The sequence below is a fragment of the Apium graveolens genome, chromosome 4 (assembly GCF_009905375.1).
Source record: "Apium graveolens cultivar Ventura chromosome 4, ASM990537v1, whole genome shotgun sequence".
NCBI lineage: Eukaryota > Viridiplantae > Streptophyta > Magnoliopsida > Apiales > Apiaceae > Apium > Apium graveolens.
In genome coordinates, this window is record NC_133650.1 from 156,220,187 (window position 1) to 156,228,991 (window position 8,805).

Sequence of the window (8,805 nt, forward strand, 5' to 3'; positions counted from 1 at the left end):
TTCCTTGTCTAAGTTCTTGTTTATGGAAACCTCTCAATTACCCTAATATAGTAAAGTCTAGTAGATCATGGCCCTGAGATTTAGTGTCATATTTCCAGTGTTTCAAGTTGATCTATAATCCCTTGATAAAAATAATTACAGTCGAAAGAGATTTTGTCATAAATCGGCATCAGTTTTTAAAATGATTAAAACGTGGATTTTTCAGTCCCAAAGGGGGGCAAATGTTTTCTTGAATGGTGGATCTGGACTGAGACGCGAGTCCTTTCCACACATATATTAGGCTTAAAAGTTGCCTAGGGATTCCCAATAATGTTTTAGAACCCAGCGAGGTTCGGGATTACTCCGCGGCTGATCACCGGCTGTAATCCGTAGCGTCATAAAATGATTTTGATTAAGAATGATTTTTAAAATTTGTTTTGATGCAAGCAAAATGATGCCAACTCACATAAGTTTTATCTCTCGTTACCATTGATTATGTCTTTCCATTGTCATTCCTAAAGGTATATCTCGATTTATGTTTTGCGTTGTACTATTAGCACTTGTTGAGCTTTTGGCTCACTTCTTGCTTTACCCTTATATTACAGCTAGCAGCTATGGTTAGATTCAAGCAGACTGCCCGTAAGACCTGTGATGCTGATGCTTATGTTCGAGCTCAGGTAGAATAAGTAATAATAGTTGTGTGAGGACTCGATATTTGTAATCAGATGTAATAGTTGGTAGTGTTGGGCTGTTCCAAACCCTAAACTGTAAGATCTTGGATTTTGGTTGTGTAGTACTCATTAAAATGATGTAATAACTATATTTATTTTGCTATTTAAGTTGGGGGTGTGACATAGAGTATACAATCTCAGAACCAAAATTGTTATGAATCTGTACATGTTGTGTTTGATGATAAAAAGATTAAGGGACTGCAAGATGGAGATTTCCATAAAAGCCTCAAATTTGATAATGTTGAGAAGATTTGTGATGATAGTGATGATGAAAATGATCAAGAAATAATATCGAAGAACAATGCAGAAATCTACAACTAATGAAGCATATAATTCAACATCCATCGAAAGATCAAGTGCATCATGCATTGAAAGATAGTCGGCATCATCCGTCGAAAGGCAAAGATCAACATCCGTTGAGCCATCAATAGGAGTTGAAAGTCAATATAGATCATAATCAGAAAGAACCCCAACTTCAAGTCAAAGATCCACAAACTCAGGGGGAGTTTCTTTTAATCAAAACTCTATCACACATCAAGACAACGATGTGACCTCTTCAGTTAGAGCTAATCTACCACAATAGAGAAAATGGAATAGAGATCACCCATTTGAACTGATTATTGGTGATGCATCTGCAAAGTGCAAACAAGGAAAGCAACTCAGGAAGAATGTCTATACAATAGCTTTCTCTCACAGGAAGAGCCTAAAAAGGTAGAAGAAGCTTTGTTGGATCCTGATTGGGTTTTAGCCATGCAGGAGGAGTTAAACCAATTTGAAAAGAATAAAGTTTGGAAGCTGGTACCCAAGCCTAAAGGAAAGAATCCTTTTGACACAAAGTGGGTATTCAGAAACAAGATGGATGAAAATGACATAATAGTCAGGAAAAAAGCAAGATTGGTTGCCAAGGTCTATTATCAAGAAGAATGAATAGATTTTGATGAGACATTTGCTCCTATTGCAAGACTTGAAGCCATCAGAATTTTTACAGTCTATCAAATGGATGTTAAAAGTGTATTTCTGAATGGAGATTTGGAGGAGGAAGTTTATGTCTATCAGCCTCCTGGTTTTGAAGATCCCAATTTTCCAGAATATGTCTACTATCTTTTGAAAGCACTATATGGACTGAAGCAAGCACCTAGATCCTGACATGACATTTTGTCAAAGTTTCTCTTAGAAAATCATTTCACAAGAGGTATTGTTGACAAAAATCTGTTCTATAGAAATGTTAATGGCTCTAGTATACTTGTTCAAATTTATGTAAATGATATTATATTTTACCCTACATATAAGAAACTTTGCAAAAAGTTTGTCAAATTGATGCAAAGTAAATATGAAATGAGCATGATGGGAGAATTAACTTACTTTCTTGGTTTACAAGTTAAACAAGTTAGTGTTGGAATATTCATTAGCCAAACCAAATATATTTATGAATTTTAAAGAAGTTTGACTTAATGGATTGCACATCTGCAAAAACTCCCATGGCTATTGCAAATAAACTTGAATTAAACACTACTGAAAAGTCTGTGGATATTTCAAGCTATAGAGGCATGGTTGTCTCACTTTTATATTTAACAGCAAGTAGGACATATATAATATTTGCTACTTGTCTTTGTGCTAGATTTCAGGTTGATCCTAGAGAATATCATTTAGTAGCTATTAAGAGAATTTTCAGATATCTCAAAGGAACACCAAAACTTGGCATTTGGTATCCTAGAGATTCTGGTTTCGATCTAACTGGTTATTCAGATGCAGATTATGCAGGTTGTAAGATTGAAAGAAAAAGTACTACATGAACCTATCAATTTCTAGGAAATAAGCTAGTATACTGGTTCAGTAAAAAGCAAAATTCAGTTTCTACTTTTACAGCCGAGGCTAAATATATTGCTGCTGGTAGTTGTTGTGCATAGATTTTATGGATGAAAAATCAACCGTTGGACTATGGTCTACAGGTGAATAAGATTCCTATTTTCTGCGATAACACAAGTGCTATTACAATTACTGAAAATCCAGTACAGCATTCAAGGACCAAGCACATTGACATCAAGTACCACTGCATTAGAGAGCATGTTATGAATGTTAATTTGGAACTTCATTTTGTGTTACATATTAAATTCTCAATGATCAGAAGAAGCTCAGGATCTGGCTGTTCGGATGTGATCAGGATCTGATGTACCGTCAGGATTTGGTATGTCATCAATATTTGTATGACATCAGTATTTGAAGGCAGTCAACATTAGAGGATTTGTTCTGTTCCTTATAATGTGGAGCAGATATCTATTACGTCTGAGTTATAGGACTTTATCTGTTTAGTTTAAGATATGTATCAGTTTCAGTTAGTTTTTGATAATGCATATCTTAGATTAATCTGTTGTAGCTGTATAGTATATAAACACAGTTTAGGTCATCACTTAGCTGAATCATACTCGAGGATCATTCGACCTAGCAGCTCTCAAGAACATCAGTATTTCTTGAAAGGATTTTGTAACAGTTTTTATCAGATATATAAAAAGCTATTATATTTTATTACTTGTTCAAAATATTGATACAATTGTATCCAACCCCCTTAAACAATTGTATCTTTACTGGGCAACAATTGGTATCAGAGCACACTGATAAATTTATAATCAGAAGCGATCTAAACATGTCTTTGAACAAGTATGAAAGCATTAAAATTCCCATTCTAAAAAAGACTGAATATCCAACATGGAAGGTTAAGATGCTCATGTACCTGGAAGCTACAGATCCAGATTATCTAGACGTAATCAATGATGGACCCTTCATGCCAACAAAACTGGTGCCTGCAACTTAAACAGGGTTATAGCCTACAAGACTGCCAAAGAGATCTGGGATGCTCTTGAAACTTAATGTCAAGGAACCATGGAAATTAAGAAGAACATAAGGGCTATTCTGATTCAAGAATATGAACACTTTGAGGCCAAGCCTGATGAAAGTCTCACTGACATCTATGACAGATTTTTGACTCTACTAAATAATCTGTCTTTGGTGGGAAAGGTGTATGATCGAGAGGATTCAAACACCAAGTTTTTGAGAGCTTTGAGTGAAGAATGGGAGACTCAGACTTCAATCATACGACATCAGTATGATCCAGAAGTAATTACTTTGGATGAGGTCTATGGCATGCTGAGAACTCATGATTTAGAGGTTCAGCAAAGGAGAGAGAGGAAAAGCAATAAAGGGAAATCTGTTGCTTTGAAAGTAAATGATAAAGCTTCAAAAGAAAAGTCTGTTGGAGATGTACGAAAGAAGAACAATTTACCAGAATCAGATACTGATGATTCATCATCAAATCCTGATGATGATACTGATTCTGAAACTGATGAGAATATGACAAATTCTGATGTCATGCAAATGGCCGCATTGCTGGTTAAGGGCTTCTGGAGAATGCAATTCAGGAAGTCTAGGAACAACAGAAGCTTCAGGAAGAAGTTTACCGGAGGTGAAAGGAAGTCAACTAGGAGAAAAGATGGAAAGGACTCTAAAGCTGGGAAGGTAGACAGGACAAAGATCAAGTGCTACAACTGTGATGAACCTGGTCACTTTGCCTCTGAGTGCAAGAAAACAAAGCATGATAAAGGGAAGAACAAAGCCCTGATCACTTCAAGCAAGAATTGGATGGACTCCTCTGACTCTGAAGATGAAAACATATGCTATGCACTGGTGGCTAGTCTTGATGATCCTGCTGCTTCTGAGCCTAAGGTACAAACTCCTTTCTTCTCTTTTGATACTGAAAATATATCTGAATTGAAATCTTTTCTTAAATCTTTGCATGGTAGTTTTAAGAATAAGACTTTAGAAAATGATAGACTTATAACTGAAATTAAGACTTTGAAATCTAGGAATGACCAGTTAGAGTCTGACTTAATACATCATATAGATTTGAAGAAAGAATGTGAGAGAGCTAAACATACAGTTAAGATTCTTGAGGCTGGATACAGTATGTTAGAAAAGGATCTAGAGAATGAGAGAAAAACCCTTAAAGCCCGGACTGATTCAGGAAAAAAGGTTCATGAGATGATCTCAAAGAAAAACTGGAAAGAATGCCTAGGCTATAAAGATGGAATTAAGGATGTTGACACTGAAAATAAAATTTCCCTTAAAACTCCTGTTAAGTATATTTCATCGGAAGCTGATGAACCCAAATCTACTTTTGAAAAGGGTTCAACATCAGTATCACAAGAAAAACTGGTAAGTGATAAAACTCTAAGAAAGGAAAGCAAGGAAACCATTATGTCTGTTAAGAAAGAAAAGAACATAGGACTTTTGTCAGCAAGACAATTGAAAAAGAAAATATCTGAGGCTACTGATAAACCTCAAGCTAAAAGTCCTAAAAGAAACAGGAATGGTAATCAAGGTATTTCTAAGGATTTAAATTACAAGGTTGTTCCCAATGCTCCTAGGAAAAATTGTTTTAACTGTGGAAATACTAATCATCTTGCTATTGATTGCAAGAGAAATAAGAAAAGGAAAACTGCTATTCCTGAGTTTGATGTTAGGGGTAGATAAGTATTTTATAAACCACAAAATCCTTATTTTCATTGTGGTAGAAGTTGGCATTTGATTTATACTTGTAGTTCTTATCACAAGTTGTATCACAATTACTATGAACCTTTGCCTAAGTTTAATAAAGTTGCTTGTGTGATTAATTCTGTTGGTTTTACTAAACTTGCTTCTAACAAGATAAATCCTGATAATGGAAAGACTGCCAAAAGTACTCCTGACACACAAAGGCTTAAGTTGTCCAAAAAGAGGGCCCAACAAGTGTGGGTCCTTAAAAATCCTTCTAATTAATTATTCTTCTGATTGCAGGGTAACAAGAAAAATACACTTGTCTTGGATAGTGGATGTTCAGGACACATGACTGGAAATAAATCCCTGCTGTCAGAATTTGAGAAGAAGGCTGGCCCAGATGTATCTTATGGAGATGGAAATGTAGGACATACTCTGGGATATGGCAACTTGATAATTGGAAAGGTAGCAATAGAGAATGTAGCTCTGGTGGAAAGACTGAAGCATACTCTTCTAAGCATCAGTCAAATTACTGATAGAGGTTATCATGTGGTATTCTATGACTCACACTGTGAAGTTGTTCATAACAACTCAAAGAAAATTGTCTTGATAGGATACAGAGATGGTAACATTTATGAAGCAAGGCTACATGAAAGTCTTGAAAAGGAAGCTACTTGCCTTATCTCTAAGGTATCAGTAGATGAGAGCTGGAACTGGCATAAGAAGCTCTCACATCTCAACTTCAACTCAATCAATGAACTTGCCAAGAAGGAGCTTGTAAGAGGATTGCCAAACATGCTATACTCAAGTGATGGTCTTTGTGATACTTGCCAAAAGTCTAAACAAAGAAGAGTGTCTTTCAAAAGCAAAACAGAATTCTCTATCTCTGAGCCATATCACATGTTGCACCTGGACCTTTTTGGACCAGTGAACATAATATCCATCAACAAGAAAAGGTACACACTTGTAATTGTTGATGATTTCACTAGATATACATGGGTCTATTTTCTACACAGGAAGGATGAAACTCCAGAAATTCTTCTGGACCATATAAGGCAAATTGAAAATGGATCCACTCATAAAGTGAAAATTTTAAGAAGTGATAATGGCACTGAATTCAAGAACTCAAAAATGGAGGAATTCTGCAAGTACAAAGGCATAGAACAACAATTCTCAGTTCCTGGTACACCTCAGCAAAATGGTGTTGTTGAGAGGAAGAACAGAACCTTAATTGAAGTTGACAGAATTCTGCTAGAAGAAGAAAAACTACCCACTTACTTCTGGGCTGAAGTAGTAAACACAACATGTTATACTCAGAATATCACTCTGATAAATAGACATGGTGTTACTCCTTATCAAATGCTAAAAGAAAAGAAGCCCAGTCTTAAACATCTTCATGTATTTGGATGTAAGTGCTTTGTTTTGAGAACTTATATTGATCAGCTTAGAAATTTTGAATCAAAGGCTGATGAAGGAATCTTTGTTGGATACTCACCATCAAAAGCTTACAGAGTGTTCAATCTAAGAACACATACTGTAGTAGTCTCTATAAATGTATCTTTTGATGATAAGAAGATTCCTGGTTTTGAAGAAGACACTCATGAAAGTTTAATCTTTGCAAATGAAAAGGCATTGTTGGAATCTGGATCAAACTCTAATGAACTGTCAAATCCTGATGATCCAAATCCTGATACTCCTTCAGATTCTGAAGATAATCATTGTGCAAAGGAGCCTGCACAAGTTGAGGGGGAGCAACAACAAAGGTCAGCTGATGATGCTAACACTGAAGAATCATCTCAAAGTTCTTCTCAATCCAATGCCGATTCAACATCAGAAGAACATGAGTCAAGTCCCAATATTTCATCAGGAAATGACCCAACGGATTCAGGGGAGCCTCAAATGCATTTGAAGAGGCATACAATTCAGGGGGATCATGTAGTTCCAGAAGGACACTTCCCAGTGCCAGAAAATGGACTAAGGATCATACTCCTGATCTGATCATTGGAAATCCTGATAATGGTGTAAAGACAAGAAGTGCAACTCAGAATGAATGTTTATATCATAATATACTTTCAAAAGAAGAGCCAAAGAAAGTAGAAGATGCACTCAAGGATGCAGATTGGGTCATGGATATGTAAGAAGAATTGAATGAGTTCGAAAGAAATGAAGTGTGGAAGCTGGTGCCTAGACCTAAGAACATGTCAGTTGTGGGCACAAAGTGGGTCTTTAGAAATAATCTGATTCTGATAGAACAATCATCAGAAACAAGGCAAGATTGGTGGCAAAAAGGATATTCCTAACATGAAGGTATTGACTATGATGAGACATTTGCTCCTATTGCTAGGTTGGAAGTAATCAGAATCTTCTTGGCATAGGCTGCTCACAAGAAGTTCAAAGTCTTCCAGATAGATATCAAGAGTGCATTTCTCAATGGAGAACTTGAAGAAGAAGTCTATGTTGAACAACCACTAGGATTTGTGGATCCTAAACATCCTGACTATGTTTACAGACTTGATAAAGCACTCTATGGACTGAAGCAAGCACTTAGAGCATGGCATGAAACCCTTGCTTAGTTTCTACTTGAAAGTGGATTCAAAAGAGGTACAATAGATAAAACCCTATTTTATCTGAATAAAGGTAAAGATTTGCTTTTAGTTCAAATTTATGTGGATGATATCATTTTTGGATCAACTAATCAAACACTGTGTGATAAGTTTTCAAAGTTGATGCAATCAAGATATCAAATGAGTATGATGGGAGAGATGAGCTACTTCCTAGGCTTGCAGATTAAACATACTGATAATGGCATCTATATCAATCAGTCCAAGTACACAAGAATCTACTGAAGAGGTTTAATATGCAAGAAAGTGCAATTGCAAGTAGTCCTATGGCAACTGCTACAAAACTTGATCCAAATGAAGGTACAACAGTTGATGTGACAACCTACAGAGGTATGATTGGATCTCTGTTATACCTAACTGCTAGAAGGCTAGACATTATGTTTGCCACTTGTTTGTGTGCAAGATTTCAGGCAAATCCAAGGGAGCCATATCTTATTTCAGTAAAGAGAATTTTCAAATACCTCAAGGGTACTGTTTCACTTGGACTTTGGTATGCAAGAGAAGCTGATTTTGCATTATGTGGTTATTCAGATGCTGATTTTGCTGGATGCAAAATAGACAGGAAAAGTACATCAGGAAGCTGTTAGTTCTTGGGAGGTAAATTAGTCTCATGGTTCAGCAAGAAGCAGAAATCTATTTTTACTTCAACTGCTGATGCTGAATATATTACAGCTGGGAGTTGATGTGCTCAGTTGTTATGGATGAGAAATTAGCTCATGAACTATGGATTATCATTCTAAAAAATTCCTATTTATTATGATAATCAAAGTGCTATTGATATGACAGGAAATCCGGTGCAACACTCTCTTACAAAGCACATCAGTATCAGATATCACTTCATAAGAGAGAATGTCATGGAAGGAACTATAGAGCTTCATTTTGTTCCTACTGATCAGCAGCTAGCTGACATCTTCACAAAGCCGTTACCTGAAGCAACATTTACAAAG